The sequence below is a fragment of the Festucalex cinctus genome, chromosome 14 (genome assembly GCF_051991245.1).
Source record: "Festucalex cinctus isolate MCC-2025b chromosome 14, RoL_Fcin_1.0, whole genome shotgun sequence".
In the NCBI taxonomy this organism is placed as follows: domain Eukaryota; kingdom Metazoa; phylum Chordata; class Actinopteri; order Syngnathiformes; family Syngnathidae; genus Festucalex; species Festucalex cinctus.
In genome coordinates this window covers 4,037,309-4,056,994 of record NC_135424.1, presented here as the reverse complement: position 1 = coordinate 4,056,994, position 19,686 = coordinate 4,037,309, and the positions used below count along the sequence as shown (strand labels likewise).

At 38.8% G+C, this 19,686-nt stretch overlaps 1 protein-coding gene across 4 annotated transcripts in view; it reads left to right on the top strand.

Annotated features, from left to right (window-relative positions):
- Positions 1-19,686, top strand: part of ikzf5 (IKAROS family zinc finger 5) — a 133,794-nt gene that overhangs the window by 44,962 nt on the left and 69,146 nt on the right. Inside the window, exons 5-6 of one of the 4 annotated variants that reach the window (XR_013278601.1) lie at positions 15,776-15,877; positions 16,028-16,351. The exons of 2 other annotated variants lie outside the window; for them this stretch is intronic. The gene's annotated coding sequence lies outside the window, so the exon portion shown is untranslated. Of the gene's footprint in view, positions 1-15,775; positions 15,913-16,027; positions 16,352-19,686 lie in introns of those variants that run through there. One more of the 4 variants, XR_013278602.1, reaches the window with a different exon arrangement.

Sequence of the window (19,686 nt, the reverse complement as noted above, 5' to 3'; positions counted from 1 at the left end):
ATGGTGGTGCTGCGGGCAGAAAAACTTTTTCATGGAAGGGGGATGGGTTCGACAAACATGCTCACTGTTGCAAAAAAAATCTTCCCCAAAAATGTGACATGTTCTGCATACAATTCAAGCAATCTGCACATTAGTCTCCCTGACGGCTCAGTAAGCGATAGCGCCAGTTGAGTGTGACAAAGTTGCCTCCCCGTGGCCCCGGGCTGGATGAGCTCATGGCGTGCCGAATCAAAGGAAAGTGTTGGCCGTGTCGGTAACATAAGTAAAACATGCGCACACGCTTTTGTTTTCTTAATGGAATGTAAAACCCATTTTTCAGAACGCTGGTCATCAACACTCTCCAGTGACTCATGTCAACCTTTTGCAGTCATTTAACACTCGTAAAGAGACGTAATGGAATTTCGACTCTGCCAATATCTGTTAACAATATGTACAGTGATTTTTGCTTAGCCCCTACTGATTTGTGTGTTTTTTTTTGTTTGTTTTTTTCTTCTCCTTTCAGTGCTCAATCCAAAATGCTCATAGGTCATGCGAGCAGAGTTGGGTAACTTACTCAAGATCTGTACTACTAGTTACTTGCTTGAAAAAGTAATTACTTATTTTTTATTTTTTTTATTTTATTTTTTTACTTACAACTCGGGATGTAATGATATCCAAATGTCGCAATACGATATCACGGTACGAACCTCGCGATATGATAATTATCATGATATTGTGGGGAGGATGGCGATATTAGAAAGGTCATGACATTGTAGAAAAAAACAAAACAATATTGTGCTTTTGTACATAAGAGCAACGTACGATATAATCGCTAATAACACTTAAAATTAATATTCAGGCACTTACTTTCTAATAACACATTGACTCGAGTGACAAGCACATTACATTCCTTTTTGTCTGACGATTTGCGTGGATTTTAAAAATACAAGGGCCAAAACATGCTGTATGAAAATTATACTGCACTAAAAAAACAAAACAAAAAAAATAGCCACCAGAGGGTGCTAGAACTGCACAAATGGAAATCAACCTGACTTTTTTTTTAACAGATGTGCTGATTTTTAATATCGTGACATGACGACGACGATATTTTGTCAATTTTAATATCACAATATTATATTGACGTTATTGTTCCATCCCTACTTAGAACTGTTAAGCACGGCTGTAACGGAGCTCATTCATGTGCCGCATCGCCACATATTCTTACTGCTTCCTTGTGTCCCATTTGCAACCTCGTATGTCAACGCCGTCCGAAATCAACTGAAAATAGCCAGTTGTTGCTCAACACATATTTGGAAAGTTGCCTCGACCCTTTTAGTCCTACAAATAGAAAATCAGCACATCCTCCATGTGACTTAATTTCATTTTTGGAGGCTGATTTTCCAAGACTGCTGAACGAGGTATTTTAAGGTTCAGTGTGGAGTGGTCGGTACGACACGTTACAACTTAATTGCCAAAATGTTTCTTCGAGTCGAGTGATCTTAAATTGGCTCATGTTGAAATTTGTAGTCATTAAAGCCAAACCTGAATGAGGACCTCCATCCACTCCTTCCTTCCATTAATACCTTAAACCAGCAATGCTCCCTTTTGTGCCCTTTTTTTTTTTTTTTTTTTTTTTTAGCTGCTCGTCCTTCCACCTCCCTATGTGGTGTTTCTATCTTCTCCCTCCTTCCTCTGGGGATTTTTTTAAACATCACTTCCATTAACACAGCCATGGTGAGCTGTAATTACTCATTCACTCTGTTTTTCTGGGCTCGCTCGTTGACTGGCATCGGGCCGGTTAGCAAGATGCCGCTTGTTAACTGAATGCACTTAACTATATAAGAAGATAATTACATGTAAATGTTGTGTTTAAAAGCAGACATTGCGCTGATATAATAGGCCCTGTGGTTAGGATCGCTTGTTTTGTTTGTTTTAACCATAAGGCGAATAATTGGCTGAGATGAATTTGCCAGAATTTGGCTTCCAATTGGACACTTTTTTTTTTTTTTTTTTGTTTTTTTTTTAATGAACAAATGGAGTGTGATGATCAAGGTTATTTTAGTTAACAAAAACTAATGAAAAAACTAAAACTAAAATAAAAAAAAACTATTAACGAAATAAAATGAAAATGCTGTTTGAAAAAACGAAAACTAACTGAAACTAACTATATAGCAAAAAAAAGTCCTTTGTTTTAGTCTTTGGTAATTAATTTACTGCAGCCTTTGGGGGTAATTATAAATATGATTTTTTTTTTTTTTTTAATAGATTTACTTTGATATAAACCGGAAAAAGGACCCTTGAAAGTGTGTCACACGGAAGTGACGTCATCTCGCAGCAGCCAATAGGAAAGCTCTTCCGTGGTGTTTTTTAAAATATTGCGCACAAGTAATACAAAAAAAATAAATAAATAATACTGAAACTAACTAAAACTAAACTAAAACAAAGCATAAATAATAAAATTAACAGAACATAAAAAAAAAAAAAAAAGTCAAAACAAAATCCAAACTAACTAAAATGAAAAATTCCAAAACTATAATAACCCTGGTGATGATGGACCACGTATTCAGGCTCAGTGAAATTTTAAGTTAACCCTCTCCAACAGTGCGAGAAAGGAAAATATCAAGCCGGACAATGATGCCATTTATCAATATTTTATTGTCGGTGGTGAACGATGCGGCTCTAAACTGAATTTCATTCAAGCTGCTGTCAAATAAAAGATTATTTAGTGTGTTTTCAGCACGGTGGAGATAGGGGTCAGAGTTGGAGGGCTCCCCGGGGAGGTCCTAGGGGTCTCGGGGACATCAGTCGTCCATTATGAGCTAATCGGGAGGACGGGAGGGGGTTGGTGGGGGGAGTTGAGTGTGTGAGGCCAATATGAAGTCGACTACACGACTTCATGTGCGTCTTTATTTTGTAAGAGCAACAGAAGGTGGGATCCCCCAGGATGGTGTCCACATAAACCCCCCCTCACTACCGGACACACATGCACCTTGAGCCTCCAGATGCCGGCGGTTCGATAGCGGGCCAGCGTGAGTGACATGCGAGCGTACTCTCGCCGGGCTCTTTGCACGGCCCGAGGGACTCGCTGTGTTAAGAACATGATATTGTATTTACAAAAAAATATTTGTAAATGGAAGCCGACTGGGGCTGTCCGTTTTAAAGAGCGCCGACATGCTGCTCATGTCCGGCCTGTACCCATGTCTTATGCTGCAGAAAGCAGGAGGGTCAAATGTCAGCAGACGTATGGCTGCTATATCAACCTATGGCCGCTCATCCATTTTGGATTGGAGTCGCAATACGACCATGCTGCTAACAAATAACGCTGACTCTGCGTTGGAGATACAGCCTGTAATGACCCAGCAAATTCAGTAGCTGTTTAACCTTAATTTGATATGGGTTTTAAATTTAATACAGAGCATACAATTGCAAATTGGTCTTATCGTTAGTTTTCGTTCCATACGGCCTTGCATGTATGAATGAGAAAAGTTGTGGAATTTTAAATGGAATAACGTGATATTTAAATTGAAAAAAAAAATAGGAATGGCAAGATAACTTTATTTATATTATTTATTTTATTCTGTTTATTAAAATTCCTAAAAGAATGTACATTTAAACTTGCAATATTTTTAAAATATTTGAAGTGATTTAAAATCAAAGGAAAGTAAAGTTGGCTTTCTCAAATTACTAAGAAGACCTCACTGACCGCGCTGACCTCACTTCTGTTGGCAAATTATTCAATTTTCCTGCAGCGTAACCGCTAAATGCTGCTTCACCATGTTTGCTTCGAAACCTGGGCTCCACTAATTAATAACCTAAGTCTGCAGACCTCAGAGACCAACTGTAAATATTTAATTAGAAGAATACTTTATTATTATATTATATTATATTTTCTCTTATTATGAAAATTGTTTCCACTTACAAAATGACATATTATCTAAAATTCAAAATAAATTAATTTTCTCAATGTTACGACTTTTTATTTATTTATTTTTTTTATTTTTTTTTTATTTTTTTTTAGACATTACTATTTTCTCGTATTATATCGACTTTATTACTTATGGGTTTTTTTCCCCTCATAATTGTAACATTGTACTACTGTTAGAAAAATATATGCCTTTGCAATAATAAAATGGATTCGAGGTTTATTTTTTTGTTTTAGTGTGACGAGTAGACATTGTTCCTCTCTCATTCTCTTTTGTTTCATCACTTTGACAAGATGACTGTGGTTGGCGGAGAGGTTGCATGGTGAAAATGATAACTTTGTGTATGCTGTATATGACATCCCCTAAGCAGAAATATGTAGACACTGCTAAGACAGCCATCAGGCTTTCAGGTCTTTGAACCGCCTCCTTGCATGCAAGTTTTTATTCACTTATATTTCTCATTAGTCTCCTAGTGCTTTTCCTCTGTTGTTAAGTATTATTCGTCATTTTTCTTTCCAAAGTGGCTCAAAAACACCTTCAGAAATATTTTCCCCTTTATTGGCCAGCTTTATTGGCCATCCCATTCTATCCTGAGGAAAAAAATGTACCAATAATGGCCCAAGAAATGTTGAATGTCTTTAAAAGATCATCCAGACAGAAATAATGTTTGTCAAAATATAACAAAGTTTGTCAAAAATATTTATTTAATTTAATTTGATAGGTTATTGGTGCAATGCCGCAGCGAATGTGAGGCTGTGAAATTTCCAGTTAAAAAAAAAATAAACTAAAAAAATTGTCCTCTTGATCTTCCAGCACAAGCACTTTCAGATAATAAATTGATGTTTCGATAAGACGGGCTTTATTCCTGACCGCTCAGGAAACAAATACACCGCAAGAAACCAAATATTTCGAGGGGAAAAAAAACTACATTGATCTCTTCCACCACCACCTTCCTTCATATAGAAGCGAGACGTGCATTAATAGAGCTGCATATGATATACTGATATGCCCTGTTTGTTTCTGGGGGAAGTTTAAGATGTCACAGCTGGTCAAGACAGAAATGTACCAAGAGCAAAATCATATTTAGGTGACCACCGTCAACATGTAATGACGGAAAGAACATTATTTGAAAAACAAAACAAAAAAAACAAAAAAACATTTGACTGACTTAATACTCGTGAAGACACAATAATATCCAAACATCTGCTTGGAGACATGTTTGCAGTGTTGCTCGGGAGCATACATGGATTGTAAGTAGAGGCTGCTCGGGGAGGATTGGGTATATCACCGACATTCGATCCCTCCCCAGGCGCACTTTTACAGCCTCTGAAATGAGATGCATCTTTGATTTGCTTGCCCTGTAAACAGACAGTGACATGAAGGAGCTCTGCTCTCAGCATCGCTGCCAGCTAGCAAAGATCTCCTGGACCAAAAAAGAAAAAAAAAGAAAAATGCCACCAAAGATGCTTGATTCTTATCCGAACAGCGTTTGATTGCTGCAGAAGTCGCTTCACTCGCATGCAGTCAGCTCTGAACAAAAGTTGAAATGAGTAATTTGAATGTGAGTAATTTGATTTCCAAAAAAAAGTTTTATGCCGCAAAGCTTTGCGGGATTCATTTACAACAGACAACCACGATCTCATTCACCGACGCACACCAAATAAATATTCCCCATTGAAATCAATTGAAACGCAATTAACCTATCATCCCTCCAAAAATAAAAAATAAAATAAAAAAATTGTTGCGTTATTAACCGGGGGAAAAAACAAGGTATTGTAAAATGTAAATGTTAAAAAATAAATAAATAAATAATAATAATAATAAAATAAACTCTAGCTCAGTGTGACCATACAATCCAGACATCCTTGACCTTCTCCGCTGTCCCTGCTGCGGTCTGCGAGTGTCGAAGCGGCGCTGATGAGTCAGGAAGGAGTGATGGAGGCGGGAGGGAGAGTGTGAGGGATGGATGGAGGGATGGCGATGGTTGGTGTTGCTCTCCCCCCTCCAGACTGTCTGCCTCCAGCGTGCGAACATGAAGCAGTGCGGTCAGCTAATGCTGCCAAGGGATGGATCGGGGGAGCTAAGATGTCATGTCTATCTGTTGGCTAACAATTAAAGGTGGCACCTCAAGCAGATCAATTTGAATGCCGGGCTTCACCTCGCTTAATTCAACGCTGTCCACTCTGCTTCCATCATTCGCCCATTTTCATCAAATGTATTTCTATTTTGAGCACTGGCACAAAAAAAAAAAAAAAAAAAAAGAACAAATCTGCCAGCCCCATGAACCAGACGAACTTCTCCTCCAGGATGGAGACGAGCCTGGCTGCCAGGAAACACAACACCGGCGCAAAGCGGGCACTTGAAATATCAACGCTGCAGCCTTCTAATTAAAGCCAAGGCTAATGGGTCCTAATTGCGTCGCTAAAACGTGCCCGCTTCGCTCCTCTTCGCTGTAACTTGACCGCACTTCTTCCCATATGGATTCATGGGGGGGGGGCTCCAAACTAAAAAGCGGTTAATTTATCGGAAGATCCATTATAAAGATGCACTGAAAGGAGAAGGAAAAAACAGGATGGGGGAGCTGTGTTAAGAAATACATTATCAGGATCTTGTTATTGAAGATGTATTCATATTTGTCTCCAGCGGGTCCATATACTTAGCCGTGACATTGCTGTCAGTGGTGACTGCTCATCTACTGTCAAATATACACTTCGGGCAAATGCAAATCAAGGCACATTAATTCATAATATATCTGTACTGTTCCACTTCAGTCCTGATGGGTCTCAGCCCACACTTGACTCCAATGCAAGTGGACTGTAACAATGGCCATCAGACTGACGAGCGATTAAATTTATTATATATACTTCCAGGTGCGAATCTGGTCAAGTGTTACTTTATTTTATATATTTTTATGTTATTTTAAAACTAATTTTTAAAGTTATTAAATGTATATGAATGTTCATCATGCTATCAAATTAATTATAGAAAAATATGAACGTCTTGCAATGGAGAACATCCGTTTAATAAATGAATAAATAAATACATAAATAAAATAGTCAATTAAAAAAAATGGTTCCTGGTGAGAATTCATTGTAAATGTGATTTTCTGCAGAATTGTACTGTCTGTCCCGCTTTTTAAATTCAATTAACATGTCGGCCAGCTATGTTATTTTAAAAATTGCTTTTGAAGTTAAGTTATTAAATGTATATGAAACTTCATGATATGAAATTATCCAGGCATTTTCTTAACACAAGGGTCGTGGGGGTGCTGGAGCCTATCCCAGCTGGCGTTAGGCAGCTAGAGACAATTCGGAGCGCCCAATTAACCTGCCATGCATGTCTTTGGAATGTGGGAGGAGACGAGAGTACCCCGAGAAAACCCACGCAGGCACGCGGAGAACATGTAATCTCCACCCAGGAAGGCTGAAGCCTGGACTCGATCTTGCGTCCTGAGCACTGGGAGGCGAACGTGATAACCAGTTTACCACTGTGCCGCCCGATATCAGATTGAATAGAAAAAAAATATTCATTTTATTACAGCTGCAAATTGAAAACTTATGTAAAGTATCCATTTTGTGTAAACAAGTGTGTTTACAACAGATGATCCCCGGCTACAGTACGATTGAGGCGAGTAGTGACAGTTTGACTGTGGCCTTCCACCTGAGCGAACCTTTTATCTTTAATTGTGCTCACATTGAACTCCCCTATCAGGCCAATTTAGCCTTTGGCGGCGGTTCAATTTGGCTAATTGCTTTCAGCATTTATTTAATTGCGGGTTATTGATCGTCCCAGGTCATCCCCGTCTCACAAATAGGCCTGAGTGTGCTTTTGCTTTTGTTTGGAAACTTGCAGAGCTCTTATTAAGCCTTATGCACAGAGTTGGACTCATTTGGCCTCACAAGCAGCTGCTCCGTGAAGCCACATCCAAACGTGCATGTGATAAATAGATGCACACAAAACACTATTCCGAATACTGTGTGTGCGTGAAGCAAAACAAGAAAAACAATCTTTTTTTAATGAAACACTCCAATGCAATGAACAATCTGGATGGGAGCTTGCACTTTTAACTTTGCTTTCATTTCAGGCCAGTGAATGTTATAGGGAGAGCGATAGCAACTAAAGGGAGAATCGATGGGGCTTCATTAAAAGCAGCAGGCAGTCTTTTGCCCGGACACGGCTTAATTACAGTTTCACTGGCGTTTGCTTTAATTGGGGGAAATAAAGGGAGTGAAGTCGAGTGAATAGGAGGGTATTAGCATATCTATCAGCGTGCGGGGAGAGGCCTCAGGGTCCCGCTGTCCAACCTGCCGTGGTTCATCTCACCTTTATCTAACCCCCCAGACGCACACATTGATTAATTTTATAGAAATAAATGAACGGCTGATTTACTTCAAAACAAGATTTGACTTGTAGAAAACATTTTTTTAGTAATATATCTTGTTCTAATGGTAATTTAGTCGAAATTTTGTAAAATTAAGCAAATACATTTATGATGTTCGGTTTTTGGAACGATGATACAAAGTCTAATAAAGAAAATAATGAAAAATGTGCCGTCAAATAGTTGAGTTTTCAATTTTTTTTAATTTTTTTTTTTTGAGAACTCAGTATTCATTCGGCACTCTTACCGATTTAACATTTCATCATCATTACTTTTTTTTTTGGTGCGCATCTGTATGTGTGTGTGCGTGTGAATTTGTGCTCATTAATTCACCTGAAACCTATTAAAAATCCCATATCCTTCACCTTAACTGGATACTTCAGAGTCATGAAGTTCAGGTCAGGAGACCAGAGGAAAGATCAAAGGAAAGAAAGATGAAGCAAAGTGAAATCCAGAACCAACCAGATGCCACCTACATGGTTACAAAACCAGAATCTTACACTAACCCCAGAAATCTCTCAATTCCAACAAATTAGAGAGATCTCAAGAGACCAGAGGAAAAACTAAAGAGAAGGGAGGATTAGATGAAGCAGATCCACAGACACCAGCCTCCACTGATTCAGCGAGCAGTGGGAGGGAGAAGGAAATTCTTTGAGTTTTCAAGTAATTGCATAAGTTCACTGTTTATACAAAATCCATCTAAATTTCCTGATTTTCGGTCATTAGTGCATTTCTTTTCTTTAGTGGTGCCAAAAAACCCCCAGTAAAAATGAAAAATAACTGAGTTAATTTAACCCTTTAAATGATCACAAGATAAACCAAAGTCTTGCACGGTTTAGCAGAAATCTTGCACAGTATGGCTGTCCAGGATTGATTGAATTTAAGTTTCTCGATCTATAACAGTCACCACAATTTTCACATTTTGTTGACGGTAAACAAACAAAGAAAAAATAGTAAAAGCAAAACCTTTGGACCGCTTACTGAGATGAACTCTCAAAAGTCTTCTAAGATTTTCCGGAAGTCTTGAGAGGCATTTTGTTTTAATATTTCTACTTTATTTTTCATATTGTGAGCCAAAGTTGTAGTAGTTGGGGGCTGGCACAGATTTACTAGCATTTCAATTCATTCCAATTGGGAACATTTATTTGACACAAATTCAAATTGTAAGTCAACATGTCTTCTGCTGAAAAAGGGACAAATATAGACTATTTCTGATTTGACTTGTCTCTTCCCGATTCAGTGCCGAATAAAGACAATTCACGAGGCTTTTTGTGTGTCTCGCATGGTGCTCGCCCTCTCCGTCTTCTATAGCACCGCCTTGCCCTTTTGACAATGACTGATAGCCCAGTGTGTCCAAGCCCTCCCCGGCGCCGCGTCAGTGACAGGTGAGCGGAGACACCCTCTCCCGGCGCAGTTAATAACAATTTGAAAAAGGGGTTGAGGGTTGATAACACAATCATTGCCTGGATGAGGACGGGAGACAGCTGTAAGCATGCATGCAGATGGGCGGCCGTCGTTAGTCCTTGTCACGCCGGCTGAACGGACTTGAGAGCACTTCAGCCCTCGTTGTCATCTCGCTAATCAAATGGGAACCGTTCGCTTTTTCTCCACAAACGCTTATACAAAATGAATTTGAACTCGCCCGTGCTGTCAAGAATGAAGTGAAGAGTTTGAAGACGTACAGAACAAGCCGATGGTTTGTAACTTGAAAATCTTGGGGAATTCTTACAATTGCGAGTTTACTCACACCGTAAGGATTTTTCAGATTTGACTCAATTTTTACAATGTGAGCAACTCCACACACAAGGAAATCCACCTATGTTTTGCATTTGCATTATTAGGGTTGGAACACCTATGTAACTAGAGGCGTGGAAACCAAATAAAAAGAGGGTGAGAAGGGGATTTTTTTTTTTTTAGAGAGTGCAGAAGTGAATTGTATCAGTTTCTCTCGTTTCTCCTCGCGAGCCTTGAACTGAGTGTCTTCTCTCCTTTTTGTCGAATACATGTAAAACAGGCAAACTTGACACATGGAAAAATCCAAGTTCTTCTCGATTATGAGTGCGTATATAGGCACCCCGTTATAGACGGTTGTAACTTGATAATTCGCCATCTTGCCATCATCTGCATAAAATCTCAACGTTATCTGCGTTTGTGCCATCCGTGGTTAAAAATAGTCAATAATCAGCTGCGTTGCTTCCTGCGACAATACGTGGACGGTGGCCGGCGCTCTCTGAGAGGTCTTTCATCATTGAAAAGATTGATTTGTAATTGGCGGCGTTCCCATCTGTCCTGGTTACGCGGAATTACGGCTAAACCAGTTAGTAAACACTTTGCCCCATTGTCTGTTGTTTTGATAATCACCCGTAATAGCATCCAGCATCAGTACGCTCTTTAAACCTGATTTAGGAGCTAATGGAATAAGAGGGAGAGGCAGTCAGTATATGCACTGGGCCTAATGTCATTAGAAATGTTTGCAAAGGCCAAATTAAATCAGCTGTAAATTGTGCTCTCGACGAAGGCAGAAAAACCATCCTGGCAGTGGAGTGGGGGGGGTGGGGGGTGGAGCTTGCAGGGATTCATATTTTAACCTTGCGTAAAAAATGCACTTAAGCAGATTAAAATAAAACGGGGGGGACCGCACGGATGGATGGGAATAATGGTAATTGCCGGTGCTTTAATGGTTTCCTGTTAGGCAAGTCGGGCCGAAGGCGGAGCTATTTTAAAAGTTGGACGCGGCCGCGGAGGTCATAACTTTGCAAATGTGGTGATTCAATAGAAAGGGTGCATGTCAGCAAACAGCATGTGACACGTCTAATGGGGGTTCGAGCTGGAAGCAGATGCTGGAGGAGGGATTTTTGCTGCACGCCGGGGCCGGCAAAATTGAGTTGTGTGCGAGCAGGTGTTTTTTTTATTTTTTATTTTATTTATTTATTTTTTTGTGAATGGTTTTGGAGCATGCAAGAAAGTAGGAAGTGGATTTGGAGTCATGTAGTCAGTTATTGAGTGTGCGCTTGCTGTTTGCATGATTGCATTAAGCATTAAGCTCCTCACGATAGCTGTAAATACTCGAGGAATTCCCAAACGTAGATTCAGTTTCAGGTGTGGGTTCCCAAAATCAGGCACATGAATTTGTGTTTCATGCGGTTATGTCTGCATCCAAGCTTTCAAATTTGTCCGTAGTTTTAAGGAAAATGAGGCGAATATTGAATGTGAATATTATAACAAAGATAAGTAAAAATTTTACATTTCCGATACACTTTTTCAAAATTTTAGAAAAAATGTATTTACTGGCAAAAACCCCCCAATATGGAGCTATTTTCTTAGGTTTTCATTTAAGCAAGATTTACTCCCAGCCATTTTCACTGAAGCAATCCCCTTCGCTGCCGATTTACCGGATGTTGACTGATTTTGCAAGGCCCACAGAATATTGTGTTTTATTCCTATAAAACATGGAACCTAACAAAATTAAAGATTAGAGTCTCTTCTTTCATCATGAAGAAAAAGTATATTTCTCTCCGTTTCCATTTTGAAGCAATTAGCTTTAGAATATAGCTAAGTTTCATCATTATTCACAAACCTGTTGAAAATACTGGGGAAAAGAGCTTGTTGCTACATGTCCTTGGTTGATCTCTTATGCTCTGCTGCCACCTACTGGCCGTTTTTTGTAATAACTACCATTGCTTTAAGTGACCTCTTCAGGTCAGAAGCTGCCTTCTTTTCATTAAAAAACAAACAAACATATAAATACGCTTTTGGGACCATGGCAATATTTAAAATAGAACGTGTTTATACGTTTTTGGGAGCAAGTCGGTCTATTGTCTAATTAAAGAATTAAAAAAAAAACTTAAATTTTTCAAATATGAAAAGTTGTTCAATAAGTTCGTTAAGAATTGGAATTTGGATTTTTTAAAATTTTCACACCAATATTTGTTTCCCTTTTGCTGAAAATGAATATCGACTCCAAATATTGGTAATCAGCCTTCTTTGCTACCAATAATCAGTATCAGCCTTGAAAATAATCGATAGGATGATCAATTTTTAAAAAGATTCGATAGTGACAGCACTACCACACACACACTACAATTCATGATTGTAAATAATGGACAGGTTATTTGTTCTAATAATCGGCCCATATCGTTTTCCCAGCAGATCGGGTATGGCTAATTACTTTTAAGACACCCCAGACCACAGGATAATAATCGGTTACTAAAATCTTCAAGAGATTTTGCTAACTTTGAAAGGAAAAGCCCGATTATCGGTATTTGCGTAACTTTCTTTGTCTCCAACTGAAGTTTCCGTATCAGGTGCCGACCTCTTACTACCAACTCTCCTGTGACCGCGGCATTGTCGCAATACAGTGGAGAAAGTGACACCGCCCATCGAAAAAAAACCCTAAAATATAAAAGCGTCCTCATTAATTGCAACTTCTTTATTTGAGCCGGCACAGTGTTTATCAAAGTGTCTTTTTTTCAAAGCCAAGGCAAACCCCTTTTTTTTTTCTTTTTTTTTTGAGTCGCTCGGTAAATTGAAACCGCCACTTGGTTGTCGGCGGGCCAAAGGTTGATGTCAGCGCTCGGCAGAAACAGAGAATACAAGTGTTGGGGGGGAAAAAAAAAAAAAAGCGGCGGCGAAGCATGCGTGGAGTCACCTATGCTGTTCCCTTTGTGTCGGCTCGCCGAAGGGCGAATAGCTCGCCGAGGTCACAAGTGTTGAGCTCAAGCTCTTTTGTTGGCTGTCTGCGCCCCCGGGGGGCCTCCAACTCCTAGCAGGGAAATGTATCCGCGACCTTTTTTTTTTTTTTTTTTTTTTGCTTAACACTTTATTTTACTGAGGTTCTCTTTGCAAGTCTTGAAACTTAAAGGTAGCTCAATGATACCGCCAGGCCTATTGTCCAATCAGAAATCAGCACTTAGCTGATGTGACAAACAGTTGAGCCGAATGGCTCTTCAAGTGGCCCACTACTACAATGATAAAACGGAATGTTAAATGGTATCAATTCCGGTATATCCAATTGCGTCTCCATGTCTTGCTATCGTTTAGCTTTCATCACTTTTCACGGTCATGTCATCCAATGCCGGTCTCTCTTGAACCACGGTGATGAGCTCATCTTCTCGATCTTCTGTAAAGACACATTATAATTACTCGACTTGTCTTACTATTTATTTATATTATTTTTCATTTGCAAATGAATTCGAAATAAATGATTGAAATTTAAATTGGAAAAAAATAATTACTTCCAAATGCAAATGATAATGTGCAACCTGAACAAAATGGCAATTTTTTTCCCACGTTCCTCACTTCCTGTTCGAGCGCTGTGCGCTGATTCGCTAGCTAATAGCCAATCAGAGTAGGGCTGTGCAATTAAAATCAAAATTCAATTCTAATTTTTACACTCCACTAGGGGCGTGAATTGCCTCGTGTCCCGATACGAATCTGTAGGTTGATTATTGCGAAAGTTTTTTTTTTTTTTCAACTCAAATTTAGAAAATCAGTAATATATAAGTGCGCCAAAGAAATGTATTTGTCGTAATATTTTTTTTACATGTTTAAACATGTTCTTGTTTTGTACCCAAAAAAAAACAAAAAACAAATGATTGTCCTTATCGTGATTTCAATTATTACCAAATTAATCACGATTGTTTTCTTCATAATAGAGCAGCCCTAAATCAGAGTGATCAAATGTCACAACAATCCAATGCCAATTCAATCCGCCAAAAACATTTTCTTATGGTCTTGTCTTTTGCAGATGGGTCTGAAACGTATGATGACAAACTTGTAGCGTCTTGTGCCATTGACGGCTATAGACGTAAAAAAAAAAACATTTTTACTGTGCTGGTAGCGAATGAGTGAACCGAAAGCTTTACTATCATCCTAGACTCATCAGGGGACGTCCATGGTTATTATACATACAGTAGTCGGTGTCAGCCATTTATTTGATGTCTGTAACTTGGAACCAACCCATGCGGTCAACAACTCCCCAGGAAAACGCTTCTTTTGAAACTCTATTGTGAGTCGTCCGTTTTATCTCCAAGTGTCTGAATAATCTGATGTAACGCGAAACCCGCTTTTCACTGGATACTGGGATGGACGCAGGAATCTTGGCACTCTGTCTGCGGAATGCGCCGGCCAACGGGACGGCTCGTCTTCAAGCAGAAGTCGACGGAAAACTCGAAAGGTTCCGGGAAGGCGAACTTGGAGGAAGGAGGCATCGTTTGCCTTGTTGTTGTGTGTTATCATTGCCATTTGTTGAGAGGGGGGGGGTGAATAGCGAGATAAATGGATGATGGGTGGGTGGCGCGCGAGGGAAAATTCCCTCGTCTGGCTGGAATTGGATGGCGAGCGCGGGGTTGGATGGAGGCAGGGACGGGGGGGCCACCTGATGTAGAGGCTGCTGTCAGCAAGCGGACAGCGAGGTCTTTGTCTTCTCAATAATCACTAAGCGTACCTCTTCTTCTCATTCCTCGCTCGGCCGCTGAGCTGCTCATTTTTACTTTGAACATTCCGATAAAGCTGCAAAGCTGACTCGTCGGTCCAATGTCCCTTACCCGAAGGAATCGACAGTCTGAAATTTAGTATTAGCATTGTGAAATAGAGTATTCATCTATGATACAACACTACAAAAAAAATAACAATATTAAAGACTTTTAAAAAATGTTATATTACCACTTTTAACAGCTTTATATTAGGGGTGTAATGAAAACTGATTTAAATAAAACAAATGTAATAGAATTGTGACATTTTAAAATGTTTCGTCTTTGAATCACATCTCATCCCATAATAATAATAATAATGATAATAATGATAATAGATCCCATGTATGGAGATACATATCAAATCTTTAATGAGAGAAGCACAGCAAGTTAAAATTGATGTAAATCGGTTTGATGTTGCAGATGATTTGTTGCTGAATTAAATAACCTTGAATAGTTTTTGGGCTTCGTCGTTCCATATGGAATTGAATCATAATTCCACTAAAATCGAATCAAATCATTCCATCTGAAAATGGACCATTTCTGATTGATTCATGTGTTGTATACCCAATGTATCGAGATACTAGCATCTCTCCGATAAAAGATAATTCGATTTGGTCGTGTAGGGGTGTAAGAAAAACTGGAATCAGATAATTGATTTTAATTTAAAAGATGTAAGTGGAAAGAGTTTAACCGAAGTTCCACTTTAAATTATATTGTGATACGTATTGAATTCTTTCCCTATTTTTTTAGTTTTTTATGTTTTGGGGATGTCTGCATTCAGTTTGAGTGAAAAACAATTATGTCCATTTTTTTTTTTGGTCTGCATTCAGTTTCATCCCAAAAACCTAAAAATAAAAAAAAATTAGGAAAAAATTTTGTTTTTCACACATATTTTCCATTTTAAAAACTTTTCAACTTAGCTAAGGTTGAATCCCTAAATAATGATTGCAGCCGTTTTTGAAAATGGATATATATTTTTTAAAGCTCATAATTCCAAGTTTCCTTTTTGTTGTGTTCTCTAGGTTGGCTGAAAAAGTAATCCAGGTTTGTTTGAGGACCGATGGCGCTCTCTTAAATTCCGCCAAGAAGCCAATCAATTCCGCTCAAGCTTCTCCAAGCCAACCGTAAATCATGAAAAAAATAGCTGGGGAAAAAAAAGTGACAACAGCGGCAGTAAATAAATGTTTGTTGTTTCTTTCCCCCCCCCCCTCCTCGTTTCCCACCCTCTTTTCTTTGTAATGGATGGGCTATTGTTGGTGCTGCCCTCTGGGCAGTGAGGTGGTGGTGGGGAGAGGGACTTGTTTACTTCCCATTCAGCGCCCCTGCTTCTCTGTAGGGGATGTTCCTGTCGCAGCCTCCCTCCAAAGCTCCATATAGGTGCACTGCATTAATAGCGTGATGGATGTCAGCCCATGCCAGAGTGCTGACGGCTCTGACGATTGGCGCTCACGGCCTGTTTGGAGCAGGGCCGCTCATCAATACAGATCACATTTGGAATTCACTCCAAACTCACCAGATGCTCATTGGGCTTCCCAAATAAATAGCTTGGGATAACTTTGGGACACTTTTTATGGTGTTAAATGGAAAGGAAGTCTGAATTCACCAAAAATCCAGAGCAAAAAAAATGGCTTAAGATAAATCAATTTTTTTCCATTTTTTTGTGCTTCCAATATTCTCTAAATAATAATTACGTTCAATTTATTTTTTGTTATTTTTTGTGGTGTGTGTGTATATACACACACACACACACACACACACACACACACACACACACACACACACACACACACACACATATATATATATATATATATATATATATATATATATATATATGTGTATATATATATAATTTATTTGTGGTTTATTTATTTGAACTTGTTCCTAAATTAATTTTTGGGAACCAAATTGTAATTTTAGAAGAATTAAGTCATGTTTAAAAAAAAAAAAAAAAAAAAAAAAAACTTTTAAAATTAATTTTTATTATTTTTCTTTCTTTCTTTCTTTATTTATTTATTTATTTATTTTTTTGAGGGGGTGTGATCCCTTAAAAATATATAAGTTTTGAGTGCATAAATAAAATGGTATATTTCAAGAAAAAAAAAAGTTTTGATTTTACAAGACCAAAGTTGGAATTATTTTGAACAATCAATTATTTACATGTTTTTATGTTATTTTTTTAAGAAAAATAATGAAGTTCTAATTTTAGAATAATACCTAAATTAAATTTAAAAAGCAGTCCATGAATAAGAACAATGCTGTGCTCGTGCCGATATTGCCACCAAGGTGCAGCTTATGACAGACATGTATAATAAACAAAATTTCACAACAAAGTGACGCAGTAAGTTTAAGCTAAATAACTTGTTTTTCACAGAGGATAAAGAATATATGCCCGTGAGTACTTGCGTTTAATGGGCTCTCAGCTCAAATCCACTACTTCCTAAACTCAATACCACGCCTTCATTTCCTGTCTTTCATAAGCGGACAAGCCGATTAATCCAGGTGTAGCTGAACTCAGTAACCATGACGACAATGGCCAGACACACCTGGATTAATCAGTTTGTCCAATATTCCACTTTACATGTCGGAAATGAATCACTCACTTAATCAGACATCCCTTTTTTTTGAATGGCACAATGGGCACCACGGTGCGCTCTATTCTGCAAGTGTACGGAAAACCTGCTGAGGAACGCGTTGTACATGCGGTGTGAACTGTGCCTGAATGGATACGCTAAACAAATTAGCACTCGATAGGCATCCCGCCACGCAGTGACGACGCGAACATGTCACTCGTTCCCATGAAGCCTTTTCACTTTCAGTCGATAGCACAAGCGCGCTTGTTTAAGCTGTGAAAAATGAGCAGTTGATGCGTTTTGGCAGCCATTTTCAGTCTTTTTTTTTTTTTTTTTTTTTTTTTCTCGTATTTATAGAAATATCCCTGTTGTGGTTGTCAAATGATGGAGTAGCATCTCTTGTCTTTTTTTTTTTTTCGGTAGCACGCAGCTTCAATTTAATGACAACTATTTACAGCTGTCAATAAAAGGACCGACACCACAATAAATGCATTAAATTGCAGCTGGCCTCGTGTCACGCAAAATAAGGTGAGTGGACGGGCCGCGGTAGGTGACGCTTGTTTTTTTTGTTTTTTTCCAGGGGTGGGGAGTGTGTTATTACACCTCTGTGTCTTGAGGGCCCGTCTGGGGCCACCGTCCGCGGGATTTAATCAGCCTCTATTACCCGCTCCCCTTTCCCCAGTTGAAATAATCACCCTCAATTACGCACATAAAAGAGAGGAGAGCCGGCGTCGTGTGAAGCAGAGAAATCGCGCACACAAAGTCATTTCTCTCCACCTTGTTGGCTTCTGATGTTTCAGGGTGTGAAATAAAAGGATTGAGGCTTGGATGGCCCGACCACCGTCACCCAAATCCCCCCCAGCCCAGAAAACAGACACTCACGCTGAACATGAAAGCCAACATCAAGCTAAACGCTCCTAGCTGAGTGACCGAGCTTATCGGGTGGGTTTTACTCAAAGCAGTGGCATACCTGACTTCATCCGACTCTTAAAAGCACAACACTACCACACTGAAATTATAAACATTTTGAAAATGGATTTTAAAGAGTATAACAGGGCACAACTGTGCCCATGTACATCATCTGAAGCAGTTTATTATCATGGCGGAAACCTGAACAGCTTAACTTCTCAATATCTTATGAATCGGATGTAGCCAGTATTGTAAACAAGCCTGCCGACTTTGAATTAATAATCATAAATTTTCTACTCCTGACAATTTGGTAACAGAAAGTACACTACAAGTTAGACCAGCTAATAGCAGGTCTAAGTTGTGGCGCAGGTGGTGTAAGGTGGTGGATTTGTCCAAGGCGCAGGCAGGCAAATTCTGTGTGCGGTGGATCTCATTCTAATTCATTCATAAATACAACAACAGCGTTTGGTTGACCCTCTAAATCATTATTGAAATCAAATTCAATGGAGACATTCTTACTATTATCATCTTTAGAATTTTAAAAGCACCCCCCGACTCAGTTGCAAAAACACAGATGCACGATCAGTAGTGGAAGGCGATCTTAAAATGCTCACTTCACAGCCGTCAACTTCACAATCATCCACAAGTAGAGATTTTGCACTTCCTTTTAACGACTTTGTGTTGGTCTCCCAGCGAGTCCTTCCGCCATGTAGAGCCTCTCCTACACCTGAATTTAAAAAGAATGAAGGGAGCCGCTTTCATTGGCCGTGAAAGAAGCTGCCTGTGTACACTCCCACAAAGGTACAAATGACACTTTTTGTTTTTGTTTTTTTTGTTTTCTTTTTAAGAAAACTCAATGCAGCAAGTGCTAGCTCGCAGCCTGACAAAAAAAAAACAAAAAAAAAGTTAATCCCAAGATTTCCCTCAAGTAAATATTTGTTACTAGCTTTGAAGATTTTTTTCTTTTAATTTATTTAATTTTAATTTAATATAATTGATTGACAACACTAATATATAATATATAAATATAACTTAAAAAAAGAATAAATAAATAAATATATATATATATATATATATATATATATATATAAGTTTTTTGTTTTTTTTTTGGTTTGTTTTTTGTGGGCTAGAATTTGAACGCTACCGCAATGAATGTGGATCACTCCACAAAATTAAGTTCCTGGCATGTTAAATCTGCTTTCAAAAAGGTAATCATAGCAACAAAAGCGCAAACTTTTGCACGGTGCTGCTGTACAGTCCATAATTTCAATGGTACACACACAGGAGCACGTGCGGCGAGGACACCCACCACCGCCATTAACTAAAGAGCCCCATGCAATTTATTAAACACGGCGGATGAAAGAAATATAATTTAATAATTGAGCGCCGGGGGGGGGGGATGAGGAAAATAGATGCGCGAAGAAAAGAGGCATTGTGATCTACTTCGGTCG